A 15,355-nucleotide genomic window follows, 5' to 3' on the forward strand; every position below is an offset into this window, starting at 1 on the left:
TGAAAAGTTTCAGGTTCGCCTGAAAAAAAAGCCCCTTTATTGTTATTATTTCATTGAAATGATGCAGCCCCCAGCCTAAAACATCTCCCAAATCATAGCACATATATGTGAACAGTCTCTCTGCAAAGTTTTACTTTGATAAAGTGAAGCAGAACAAAATGAGATGTTTTAGTACAGAAAATTTAGGCGAGATTTCCAAAATGTGCATTTGGGCACCATGTGTGCCATTTGAATTTCCTCATGTACTAAACTACATATTTCACTTATAAATTACTACTGGTGTTAAATACATCCAAATGCAGCAATTTCTGGCTTTTTTTGGAAAAAAATATAATATATATTTTCCCATTCAAAATAGCACACAACTCAACTGAATCCAAATGAAACATTTATTTTTACAGTAAACATTTGAAACAAACGTGTAAAAACCAAAAAAACTACGTGTAAAAACCAAAAAACTACAAAAAAACAAAAAACTATTTACACGATACTGAGCCGTCAATGCACTCTAGTATCCCTGAAGGTCTTGGGGGGGGGGGGGGGGGGGGGGAGTTATTGCCCAATGTGCCACAGGTAGAAGCAGTTGTTTTTGGGGGTGAGGCAGAGGGGGACATCACACCTCATGCAATAAGTAGATGTCTTCACCCTCGGTATTCCTAGGGTCCCCTTAAAAGGGGACCCTAGGAATACCGAGGTTTTAAGCAACATTTAACCAAACAATATATATAACAATATAATATGCAAGGGAGGACTGATTAAAAATCTGAATACAAATAATTTGTATCAAAGCACTCACCACAGCGCTCAAACTTTGGTTCCGACTCTTTTATCTCATGTGGTTTTACTGCGGTGGACTCTGCGCACCACTCTCTACTGGATTAAACTGAGCCGTGCACATGAAGATGAGTTAACTTTATTCAGATCCTCTTTCCACCCCAGCTGGATATTCATGATTTAATAATTAAAAGACATTAAGGATACCCGGCTAATGAAAAAATAAAACAGGTAGGAGAGAATGTTCTTGAGCTTTTTCCTCTGTGGGACAATTTCCATCTTGCTTTGATGGGGGGGGGGGGGGGGGGGGGGTTCTGTGCTGGGGATTTGTACTCACTGTTACTGCGGAACACATTTGCATATTAAAGAAGTAGCAAGTTTTTATTTTCATATCACTTCTAGTATATTTTACTAGTACTTTAGACTTCTGTCCAGGCCTGGTCATGACCGGTGGAGAGGTATTTAGGTTGCGGACTATACTCTATGTTTAAATATATATAGCAACTTTAAATCCTTTATAAAAGATGCACTTTGAGGTCTTCACCTGCACCTTTTAGCCTCAGGCAAGAATTCACGAATAAACGCCTCACACCTCAGCTCGCTCAAAATGTCTGACAACTTTAAGCAGCTTTCAGTATTTTTTTTCCCGAACCGAGCTGACACCTGTCGTCTTGATTAGACAAATAAATCAGCCTCTGATATTCTAAAAATATGCCGATTGAAAGTAACTGCTGCTTCCCAAGATCTATAATTAATGTGGTCACATCCAGCGCGGCAACAGGAAATCTGATGTTCCCCTCTCCTCTTCTCCTCCTCTCCAGCGGCAACCCAATAATCCCCGAGAGAACAAAGCGAGCCGTGAAAGCATAAATATAACCGTAGTATGAAAACTTTCAAATCTCTGCCCGTACTGTTCTGACAGCTGCCTGCGCTAATTAGCCATCAAAGGTCTCCCTCTTCCACCAACACCCGTTCAGTACCACTGCTGCTGTCAGAGCGCGTTTGCATGTCGGCGTTTGTGTCTCCTGATGTAGGTAAAGGCAAAATAAAACACCCTGTGATGATATTTGATTTGATTGTCATTTAAAATCAAATATAAACCACAGCCGGGAGTCAGGGAGTCTGACAGAAACACAAGACAGGATGGTAAACTGTAAACTGATGAAATCATGACAGGTTTATTGGGCTTTTGTGGCATGTGTAACCACTTTGTTTGTCATGGATTATTAATGGTGAAATGCGAATCGCTGACAGTCCAAGCGAGGCTAAAGCGTAGCGCTTGTTTGGTCTGACTTCGGCAAAGTGTCTCCCGCTGTGACAGGCAGACCACATCCCTTACATTTGTCACTGATGATAAATATGGCCCATATAATCCCAGTCGTCTCGGGTAGACAAACGACGCCGGCGCTCGCTCTGAGGCTGAAATCGTCTTGTTTGATGGGGTACAGGTGGTGATTGACCGAACTCGATTTGCTCGTTAAGACCCTCCGAGGGCCTCGACACCATCCGACTCTGGGGCCAAAAACCCTGCGTGTTAAATCAGCAGCTTGACTTTTAGAACTCTCCGCGTCGCCCTGTCAAAGCTCTCATCTTTACAACTGTCACTTTCCATTAATACAGCCTGCAGACAGTCTGATCAATTATGTAAATCGTGAGTAATGGATTGAATTCGGCTTGAATGTCTCATAAGTGCGTCACATTGACCCTGTGTGACTACTCTAGTCTGTTTGGCTTCAATCAAAAGCATTTAGAGATCAGCCCTTTTTTCCCTGTGTGATGCAGTACAACTGTGACATGTCACTGCTTTCCGTATCACACTGAATGTTACCTAAAGCCTCCTCTTTTCCAATCAAATGCACTTTATTCAGTTGGGTCGTGGTTGGCAAGCCGTGTGCACCAGCTCTCTCTTTCATGATGTCAGCCTCCAGACAACAGTCAACAATTAATAGACGGGCGACTTAATGTCCCCCTTGGCCATCTCATACATGTCATCGCAGGCTTCATGCTTTTATGTTTGGCACGTTACAATGTGTTGACAAATCAACTTACGAGGGCTTAGTGGCACGCAACAAGATAATGTCACACGCAACAATAACGTCAACCGCACTGAAAAAACAGCAGCTCCAGGAAGGGTGACGTGGTGTAGCAGTCAGGAAACCTGAGAAGCTATTCAGCTGGTGATCAAAATGTTTTTATTATCATGTCATGTTTACCAAGAAGACGTCGTAAACCAGATCCAGAACGTAATAAATCGAGTGATGCGACACAAAATGCAAAGGGTACGCTGTTATGATGTTTTTATCACAATTCTTTTAACAATGCTAAGTTTGGTCATGGGCAGTGTACTGTAGGATTTTAGAGCTTTTAATGCTGAAAACAAAATAACGCGAGAAGAGCAGTGAACCACAACAGTGAAGCCAGTGAAGCTGTAAAGTCCTCTGACAGACGCTAAAATGCAATTTATTAAAGTTTGCTGTGAATTTCTTTCCCCTCTACAACTAAGCTGCTGATCAAGGCGGCTGCAGTGGAAAGTTCTGAGAAGATCATGTTCTGCAGCCAAGACTCAACATTGTACAAGTCGTTCCATTCCAGCATTTTTCACTGCAAGATTACTGCGCAGGCGTAGTCATTGGCAGAGGGCACAGACAGACACACATTCTGCTTATTTACAGGTACACCAACACACGAAAGATGAGTCTGAATCAGGACTCCTGCTGGCCTGTAAATAGTGCAACTTATAGCTTGTCACTGCTAATATGTCTCTTAAGTTACATATTAAGTACATCATGCTGCTTGAATTACTGAGGTAGCTTTGGTAGTCATTTGCTAAATAAGTTCCAGCTGTGATTACATGTTGTGTAGACGAGGTGCTCAATTTGAAATTCAGAGCATTAATATAGCAGCAAACAACTATTTTCAATGTAAATATATAATGGAGTGATGGATATATGAGCAGAGAAGGAAACCACATTGCAATGAAAAACACATTGACCATTAAAAGTGATATTTTACTTTTGCTGCTGATAAGATGCTCATGTGGTTGTGAATTAAGTTGTTATAACACGGAGAGTTCTGTTTTTCAGTTGTTTGTCCGCCACTTTCATCAGATTGTCATGTCTCGTCATCCACTGGATGGATTATCATTGTAACATTGTAACATGCTAAACTAAACATGATTAGCATTGTGCGAAACACACAGCATTATTATAAATAATAAAATACCAAAAAAGAATGTCCATTTAGGCCCAAACACGAGTTAGCTACGTTCAACTAGTTGCTGTATCTGCTGTTCCTTCTGTATTATGGTCATTTTGTGGATACATGGATTATAATGATTGCACCTTTTTAAATATTTATAAATGTATGTTTGGTAACCTGCTATATTAACACATGCATGTGAAAGTCATCAGTGAGAAATAGCTTCTAATCTTCCCTTCAAATACCAAAGTGAAAAACTGTGGTAAAGTGGTGTTGCTTTGTTCTGCATGACGTTACAAAGTTATTGGCATTTCCTTTCAAATCTGAGCCAAAACAAATAAAGTAAAGCGCTATGATAAATAACAACCATTCCTTACAAGCCAATCCAATGTTTTGTTTTGATAGTTGGAATACCTAAAGTATTATGAGCTTGAACAGTAGTTCTCCTAAAAGTGAGGTGTGTGTGTGTGTGTGTGTGTGTGTTACTACAACAACTAAAAAATGGAAACACATTTTTTCTTATTAAAATAAGAAGTAAACAAAGCCCAAGCAACACCCTCGGAGAGCATGAGTCCCCATCAAATGTGTGAATTGTTTTTATTCTCTTTGTCATTTACCCTTGTAGGCTACACAGCAGATCCTGTGACGCTGCACGGATGAACTGCTTTACTCAGAGTGTCGATTCTGACTGCCGGATGGGGCCGATGAGAAAATAAAAGCCATCACATCCAGATGTAAGATGACACGGTGCTCATTTGCTTGAGAGGTGAGAAATACTCCGGGCCGTGGTGCTGAATGGCCTTGGCAGTTGTGTCCCCAGGGAAAAGTGAATTTATAGCTAACCTTTGGATGATATCCTCTGTTTCTTTCGCTTCCCCTTCCCAGTACAGTGAAATCAGTCTTATCGCAAGGAAATCTTTCAGAGGTTTACACACATGTGTTTAGGGCTGTCACCACATCATGTATTCACTATATGTTTGTTGTGGATGGAAGGATTCACAACAATGATATTGTCGTGGTATTTATAGAAAATGCGAGACTGATAATAATGCTAACAGTCAAATTCATCTTTAACTGTGTTCACCATGCTTTTTATCTCTCTTTTTTTGACGAATGAATTACAAACAAATGCAAGTGTATGGAGGTGGAGAGAGAGAGAGTCTGCAACCGTAACTGTAGAGAAGTGTGAATTATTTACACAATATAACCTTATGTGTATTATTAACATGCTATCAATGCTTTATTTTATTGGCAATACTGTTATATTAAAAGTTGTTTTTAATGCTCATTCTTCTTAAGCCACTAGTGGTGACTGTTAGCACTGTGATCACCTGTATCATTGTGGTTTTGAAGATGATTTCTAGGTGGATTTATGGATGACATTATTCACTGTAAAGGGGAAATTTCGCTTTTTTCAGCAAGTTTCAAATTGTGTCAATACAATTTGATTGCTTTTACGTTTCAGAGCGCATTATATGTATATTTTCATACAATGTACTGGAATTAATTTACATCCTTACACCTTAGGGCTGCCAAGCCCCTGTGATTCATCTTCTTTCCTTCCTTTCCTTCTGTTGGGAGTTTGGCTGCTGACGGCCAGCCCTCGGACCATAATGCCTCTGTCACTCACCCCGCTGATTCAATTTACTCTCATTTCCCGGTGTCTGGATGCCAAGGGCATAAAAAGGATCAGATCAGTACAGTGGCAAGTGTCTCAGAGCACAAGAGAAGCGCTGTTAACCAGCACAATATCAACTGGGAACAAAGGACAGGCACTAAGTGACATCACATATGGCATGGAGTGACATTTATGTGTAATATCATGTCGCAGGTGATACAAATCTTCCTCTGAAACACATATTCAGGCAGGCGCATCAGGATGTCGTGGCATGCACTGGTCTCTCAGGCCCTCATCAGTACTCCCTGACACAATGTTAACCTCACACCATGCGCAACACTTCACCCGTACATATTTAATCACGCAGTTTGCTCTTACTGTCAATATTTTATTGACGCAAAAGTGGTTAAAGTTGTGCAACGGTTGATTTTAAAACGGGGCATATAGAGACATTGGGGTGAAACGGAGTTCACCAGGGCAGTCGGGGAGAAATGTTTTTTTGCAGAAAAATATATTCATTATTTATCTAATTAATTTCATTTACTTCTCAGGTCGTACAGACAGACCTTATTTCACTTCAGTTTTCTTTCTTTTATTTCCATAGCTGGGGTTGATTTAACTTCTTTGTTTCTCACTTCACCTTGCTGGCCTGCTGGTATTTTCCATTCCAGAAACTCAAATTCACTTAGCTGAAGATTTTTCATTACGGCTATAGGAAATCATTTGCCCTTTAAAAAGACCAACGAATGCAGGGAGTGGGTGGTGGTTCTGCTCATGTTTCCCCTCCTCTCCACTTTTCACAGACCACTGGAACATTTGCATAACATTTCTCGAGCCGGCGTGGGGCTCTGATGAGTCGCAGGTCCTGCTCGGTGTAGAATATGACAAGTGAAGTGTGAAATAAAGCAGCAGATGAGACCTTGTTTTCTCGAGGTGGTGAAGAAGGCAGACGGAGATGGCGAACAGAGGGGGACGAAGATGTTGTGGCTGTCGTATCTGGAATACGAATTTCTCTCTTTGAAACAATTTATTATCCTTTAGAGATGATAGAATATCATCAAGCGTGTGTTGTAGGAGCAAACAATAACTGGGAAGTTTGAATTTAATAGGTGATCACATTGTAATCACCGAGTGGAGCCTTGTAATAAAAGGAAATTAATAAATGTTCACATTTTTCATAAAGGTTTGCAGAGATGCTGCTTGACAAACTCAAGTCATTAGGGAAATGTGATATCTCAGCGTGGTTCACTTTGTGGTCTTGTCTCTATGATTCACACTGAAAGATCATTTTTAATCGCTCATTTATCAAACCAGCAACTACCCGCTAAACAAACTCCACTACACCTTTATGCCTCTATCTTTACAACATCATATTCATCGTCATGTGCATGTCTCAAATCATCTTAGTCTCGAGACTTTACTCGTCATTTCGATGTTTGTGATTTAATGTCTCCTTTTTAATGTCAACTTAACTAAACTTAAATGGTGTCAGCCAGCTAATTTTGTTAGCTTTAGCTTGCATGCTAAAATGATTTAACGACTGCTTTAATACGTAATACAGTGAGGCTGAAGTAGGTCTCCACAGCATAAGGTTGACCCATATTTTTCACACTGTTGTAGTTTTATAAAGAAAGTTAGTTTTATTCAAGCAGATGTGGTGCAGAGCAAACACACCAATCACAGTATTTAGGAGTGTGTGGGCTTGTTAGGTGCTCCATTAACACCCATGCCATCAACAGTCCTTGAAGAACTCATTGAAGAACTCATGAAGAACTCATAGAAAGGGTTCATTAATGGAATTCTTAGTCATGCAAGAACCCTTGAAAAAATGTCTTCAAAAAAGGGTTCTTTAAAAGCAAAAGGGTGTGGGAAGAACCTCAGCCCTTTAAGAAGAACCCGTTTGGAACCATTACTGTGCTCTATAGCAGAGACTTATATTTCACTAAAGTTTGAGGTGAAAGAAAAGTATAAAGCTTTGCATATTTCCAATGAATTAATTTGAGTTTTATTTATTTATGGAGCCCATTGTTTTGTATTAGTTTACTTGTCTGATGTCCTTGTTGATAAGAGTTGAATTGAGGAGGGAACCATATATATATATATATATATATATATATATATATATATATATATATATATATATATATATATATATATATATATATATATATACTGTATAAGGAGCAGTTAAAAAATGATTTCCTGTATTTCTTATACAATAAGCTCAAAGTCGATCTCATTATAGTGAATAGCGGGGGTGGAAATTCAAAGAAACTACGTGTAATGATGACTCAGAAGCCATTATGTGATAAGACAACATACGTTCACTGTAAATGAAAATGATGAACCCCTTATCATTTATTCTTTGAATCGAGAGGAAAAGGGTAGATATTTCCCTACATTGAGAGGTGCAAAGTGCGAGTGCCTCTCAAATGGGCGCTGCTCTGTAATTAGAGAGTCACTGGTATCAATCACCCTGCAGTGGCAGGCTCATTGTTTCATCATCAATTACCTTGAACATTTTGGACGCTGATCAGACGAGACCCGTCTTAAACCCACTGCCGAGCTGTCATTGGCACTAATGGAATTTTAAATCTTCCCTCACAGTGGAGTTCTACTTAAGTGCAAGTCCCAATTATGGGGAGGGTAATTTAGCTAATCTCCTCGAAAAGCGACGATAGGCTGCAATCAATATCAAAATATGTGCCCTGCTTAGGAGCGAGCTATTTCCTTCCATTCCGACACACCAGGTTGCCACTTCAGAGATCAATGTAAACGACAAAAGGTAGGAAGAGGCGCAGTCGAATGGGTTTTGTGTTACGTTGCCTTGGGCTAAGGGGCAAATAGGATCCAAACAGCTCTATACTCAATCACCAAATGTCAAGCTAATGGGAAATGAGAGTTCCACACTTAATTGTAAGCATCATGATATTGGTTGGTGGGTTTGATAACTCTCAATTGAGTAGAAAAAATGAATTTGGAAAGAATAAGTATTGTTCCTGCTGACATTTGGTCCACGACAAGGCACAGTATTTAAAAAATGAATGGATGTGTTCCCATTAAATATGCTGTGAATATCCATGGACCCCAGAGGATGAACCATATTGCTCCTGTGTCGAACTGTGACCCTGTAAACTAGGGGGTAAACTCTATTCACTATAGTGACTTAATAGTCTTGCATATAGGGCCCCCATCAGGGAAAACACAGTAAACAGGGAGTAGGACGGACTCTACCGCTACCAATGAAAGATTCCTTTGCCACGCAGATTGTGTCAAGAGCTCGATGATGTTTGCAAAGTTGAATTATTACCTTGTGCCACAGGGTAGCAGGCCACACTATAGCCTCAACTCACCACTTTTTGTGCAGCTTTAAATTTCCAACGACGCTTCTCGATGTGTGATTTTTGAGCTGCATGCTGTTGTTGACCCCTACCAAGGCTTTCTGCTTAAAATAGCCTAAAATCAGCATTTAGTTCTGTGTAATACCTTTGTGTTGTCTTGAACATTGTAACATACCACCAGCATTGCAGCTTTAGATTCCTAGTCTTGTTAAATTACATTTCATATCATGATGTCAATAATTTACAACTTTTAGGAGGGAACTTTTATAGGCTTCTCAGTTCAGCAGCTATTACAGTCCATATTTTTCAAAATGACAAGCTACTGTAGAGCTGCTCTATGAATAGAAGCCATATCATCTCTCACCTCTATTTCTGTTCACGTTTTAAATTCAGCACGATATCTGCGAGAGACTCTTCATCCGATTTTAACATTTGTAATCAATAACCTCCGACAATGCATTGATTTATGAAAATGCTTTTGCCTGCAGCTGGGCTTTAATGACTTATTCCAGACTTATTCCTTTTGCTGCCACATTATAATCTGCTTTGAAGAGTTTAAAATACTGTATAAGTCTGGATGTTGTGTGTTGGAGTCGGTCAATGGAAAGAAAATATCTATTTGTGTGAGTTGTTGTTTACCTGCTGAGGGAAATAATGTTTACATGCTCACAGGAACTTGACTACTGGCTTCACTCCAGTTAAGGTCTTCTTAAGGTTAAGCTGTGTATGTGAACTTTTGAAACCCTATTATTGAGTGTCTGTATTACCAATTGAATCAATCAATGAACAGAATTTCTTTCCCTCGTCTGACTGAATGTTGCTCAGTCTTCATACTAGATATTCTAGCAGTAACACAATGTAAAGTTGAAGTCGCTAATGTGGTTTAGTTGGAATGAAAATATAGCCACATTGTGTCCAAAGCAGAATTGAACATATGTTTATATATTTCATAAACCAATTTATTAATGCTGACAGAATACTCTCACCACAAGGCCTATAGATGAGCCGTTCTGGAGCTTTCAGTCATGTCACATAATCGTCCTTAGCAGATGGTGCCTTCATGGAATTGTTTATCTTCAAATTACCATTTTTTTTCTGAGCATTTAAAGAACTTCTCGTTTACGTTGGCTTCAAAGCTGAGCTTCAAAGTGCGTCCCTGACGTTGGAAGGAGCAGTTTCCTGAAGATAATGTGAAATGATGCAAAGCACCATCCATTGTAGATCTGTGACGAGATTATTTTGTCAACCGATTGACAACATTAAGAATCTCTGGCTGCCAGATTGTTCAAAGACCTACAAAACAAAGGCTTTCATTCATGGTGTCAGGATTGTGTCGTTCAAATGATTTGTTTTCCTTGAAGTTTTTATAAAACAATTACTCCTTCATATTGTCAAATAGATTCAATATAATTTGAAAGCTACAACCCGATATATCCCTTTCTTTTACCTGGATTGCTGATTCTCCTCATACTGTAGAACACGTTGACTCAGCACAACCTAATGAGGTCAGACAGCTTCTCCAATCACCGGTCCTGACTGTAGGCAGTCAGACTCAAGAGAGACAGGAAGCTTTAAAAGAAAAAAAGGTACTTTTAAATATACCAGTGTACTGTATTATCATGCTATACTCATTGACTTTTGTAAAATGAATTATTCTTGTTTATATATTTTTATTTTACTTAAGGGCCAGCATTAGCAAAGTTATTGTGTCTTTTAAATTAATTATCATTCTAAAGGTTAACCCGGAGACCCGGAGGCAACAGACACCTCCGGGTCTCCTGCTGGGATAATCCATCCGCGATAGCAAAATGAATTTTATTCTAATCTCCGTCTTATCTGCGCTGACTCTATTTGGATGTATGCGAGACACATCTTCTCCTTTATGCACCTTAGGTCCAATTCACAAAGTCAGCACGAGTGTGTTTAAAGCAGTTAATTAAAAACACACACGCCTCTGCACGCGCGTCAGCACACACACGCCAGCACTAGACAATGCATGTACTCAGAAAACCACCACGGTTCACGCTCTGTGAAGCCGAATTTCACCTGATTCTCATTGGTTTTTAAGCTTTGCAGGAAACCTATTTGTGTATTTAGGTATTGACTTTGCAGCTCGTAGATGAAACACGGAGAATGGCTTCATTTATTCCTGGTCTTCTGTTATAGTTACAGCTTTTGAATCTGTTCCCATCAGTAAAGGTTGCTGCAGTCGCTAAGCAGTCCTCGCTAATTACTTTTGAAACTGTGAAATTTATCATGAATTAAAAATGCCACAAACTAATCCTAATAATGTTGTTTTACATGCCTCTCATACCCTGTGTTGCAACAAATTGTATCAACAGCCGTTATGCTGTTAGTGAGCGGCACTCTATGGAAGTAAGACACTGAACACTGTGTTTCTGCACAGAGAGAGAGAGAGAGAGATCAAAATAAAAGTGGTCCCCATAAAGAATCTGGATTATTGAATCACACTACCTGTCTGTGCAACACACCTCCTTTACAGATCAAATGTATAAGTGTGTCATTTAGCAGGACCTGGGGGACCCCTCACATGCAGGGAAAAATATCTCCTCGGTATCAGCAAAGTATCTCACAGGTGGATTCCAGAAGAGAACGGAAACAGCGAATGCCTCTCTCCCGATGTGCAAAGGTATTATCACACAATGCCCGCTGTCATAATCTCCATTATTCTATTAATGGAGACTTTGGCGGACTTCTGATTAAAATGTCAGTGTCGCAAAGGCAAAACCTCGCCGTGACCTCCCTGAATTTGAATTAATGAGATATTTAGACTGAGGTTTTCTTTCCCCGCTGCCCCGAGGGCTATGTGATTATCCTAAGCTGTGGAGTACATCTGTGTCTATTAATTTTCATCTGACACTAAGTAGGCAGGCACGTATTCAGTAGACATCCTGGTCACGCGGAGCGGAGCTTTGAACCCACATGCTGTGGGTCAACAGTCAGTTTGGTAAAGCTGATGGCCGTGGATATTTATGCACTCCGGGCACGGAGAAGTATTGTAGCTTCCAGCTGAATTACGCAAATGTCTTGTCACCTTTTGAGGAGGGCATTGCTTTGATGCCATATGATTCTAGCCCATGTTCTTCGTTCACAGTGCTGTACTGAATTAATGATATGAAGAGAAGCTTCAAATATGTTGCTCTCGTAGCACAGCAGACTACTGAGATCAATGTTGAGGTAAAATTGAGGCCATGATGGAAATCCACAACAATTCCATTGGAAAGCCTGGCTGCCTTTCTGTCTCCTCTCTGGCACTTACAACAATCACAAATCACCTGAACCAGGTCCACCAAAGGAAATCCATCACAACATGACATCATACATTTGTTTCTTGGAGGGAGTGACATCATTAACTCCTCCATTTGTCTTCCTGTGATGGTGCTCCTGCATAATAAGCCTGCAAAACGGCTCTGAATTCAGGCTTTGATGGCTGAATAGTGCCACAATCCCTTAAGCCTCTGATTCTTGTAACAGGCTGCAGTTTTAAATGTTAGGAACCAGATTAACGTGCATGTCATTTTTTATTTACTAATAAGGAGTGCTTTTTCAGAACATTAATCAAAATGCTGTCCATCAAGACTTGTAAAAACATTTGAAAGCATTTACCGGTATTGACTTTTAAAAGCAAACTTTTTTTTTTATCAAGTTTACCAGAAAAGAGTACAGTAATAACTTCTGTGAAGAAGAGTTTAACAATCATGAGCGTGCCTTTTACCTAACCCCCTTCTGGGTTAGGTAAAATACGTAAATTAGATTATGTTACATGAATCAAGAATGTAACGTAATGTGGCCCACTTACGCAACTTCAATTAGTTGACTTTGACTTCACACGGGACGCAAACAGCTGTCTCCTGGGTGAAAGTCCTGTGTTCGTTCGATGAACTTGTAAACATGCATTTCTGCTACAGTATAGAACAACCCTGGTCCCTTACAATTGTTTGTACTGTACATGACTAATTTGACAGGCAAACACATTTAGAAAGAAACACAATTCTACCTGGATCACGCTTTTATCCATCACTCTAGGAATGGCATTGTCAGTCGGTCGGTCTACCACTCTGGTCCAGACAGAGATATCTGAAAAACCTACAGGATGGATTAAAGGCCAATTTTGTAAAGACATTTACAGTTGCCAGAGGATGAATCCTACTTTCGGTGATCCCCTGACGATCCCCTGACTTTTCCTCTTGCGCCACCAGACACTGTTGGCTTTTACTGAACTGGTATGATCTCAAAAACTATTGGAACAATTCCTGTGAAATTTGGCATGGATGTTGATGTTGCCCAGAGGATGCAACCTATAGTGACTTTGGTGAAATATCTCAACATCTGCTTGATGGATCGGCACAATATTTTGAAAAGAAATTAAAAGACTTGGATGATATCCTGACTTCTTTTTTCGCTTCTGTCACCAAGAGTTTGACATTTTAGGTTTTTAATGGAGAGGTTTCAACAGCTATTTGATATTTGTTTTGAGATTGAATTTGATACATTTGGGCATTCATGTTCCCCTCTATAACTTTGGGGATCATGTGACTTTCAAATTTGAATGACAGCCCCACTATAGCCTATGATGGTTCATACTGAACACATCTACAAACGTTGGCTCTTATTTTTTGTTTTCCTACAATATTCCTACTAAACTAAAGCATTTTCAATGTCAGGGATCTGTTGGTTAAGGATTGAAGTGGTGTCATAAGATTGGACATGTTTACCGTTTACACTATTTAACCAAAGCCTCCATCTTTCCTTTGCAGTTCACACAAGGGATCCTGGACGCCCACCATCCTGTCCAATCACCTCCCAGCAACATCTGTGCGATTAATGAACAGCATTTAAATGGGAAAGACTGTGGGTGAACAATATTTATATCTCATTCAAAATGTTAGACAATATTTGAATAAGTGAGGATATTTTTTAAGGAGAATGGTTTGAAGAAGTGCATCAGAGACCCAGTAGCTAAGTACATTCCTGTTGCAAACCCATTTGAGGTATCAGATCTCTGATCTATTCAAGGTTGAAGTCAATTATTAAACATATTTAACATTGCAAATAAATTTCTCTTTCCTAAAGATATAAAGAACAAAAAATCCTCACAAGGTCCAGGATCATACATATTTCTTTGCTCCACTGATCAAATACTGTACCGTACACTATTATGGACCATATTTTTCAAAGCCATTAGACTTGTAACATGAAAAGCAACAAAGTAAATGGGCCAAAACACAAGCATTATGGTCATTTAGATAAGAGTGAGCAGCATCATATTGTCTTCACAGAGATTATCTCACCGTATGTCATGCAACAGATTCCTGCATCATGTAAAATGCTGCAGTTCATCCATTTGTGATGGAGCTACAACAGTGCTGTGGGTTTGTGCTGCATTCCACATCACATTACCCTGATGCCTAGAACAACGCTGTGTGTGTGTGTGATATTTTCTTTTTTGTATCTCATCCTCACATTTTCATACCCATTAATTTGATCTATGTAGAAAAAAGAAATATTAAGAAGTAAAAAATCCAAGGCTATCTTATTCCGACTGCATCAGATACCGACGCCAAGGCACCCTTTAGCGTTTGTTTGAGACACACCTGTCTTTAAAGTTACTACAATGTAAACTATCCACGTTATCATTCGACACGCAGAGTTAATGCTCCGGGAGTGTGATGACCTAGAATAAAGGCCAATGGGTCGAACAAACACAGAACTCTCACCCTGGAGACACCTGTTCTTGTCCTGTGTGAAAGCAACACAGTGCTGTCTGTCTTTGTGTTCACAAAGTTAACTTTCACTTTACAAACCTAGTAATTGTAACCCAACCCATCATCTTTCCTTCCAAACAAAGTGCTATGAATTCACAGTGTTAACCACGTGTTTACTGCGACCATAGTTTGCGGCGCTGGGCTACCCACTGCGTTAGAAAGTGACGCCAAGGGTCCTGGACAAGCATCAGTATGGGAAGCGTTATGATGAGAACAGGTTTGAAATCCCATACAAGCAATCTAACTTTCCTCTATTCAATGGCAAGAAAAAATCCTTTGGAACAGTGACGTTATACAATCCTTGAAGTTGAACAGTCACACCCTCTTTGTCTGTATATTTCCCCATGGATGCCAACACAGTTCATTTATAACAGCTCATTTTCTGAAGTGAGAGACAGGAAGAGAGAGAAAGAACGGGAATGAAATGGAGAGAGGAAAAAACAACCTACACTGTGGTTTTCCAGTAACACACTGTGCATTTGATGGCAACCACTGCTAGTTTGATATAATTCAGACTTCCTTTCACACACATTGATATTTTTGAGAAATGTGTCGTATTGTCAAAATGGCACAGGCCGGATGGAAATGGTTGTCTGACAATGAATCAGGCATTTAGCTCTCAGTTTGATTTAAGATCA

This window comes from Melanostigma gelatinosum (genome assembly GCF_949748355.1).
Source record: "Melanostigma gelatinosum genome assembly, chromosome: 17".
NCBI lineage: Eukaryota > Metazoa > Chordata > Actinopteri > Perciformes > Zoarcidae > Melanostigma > Melanostigma gelatinosum.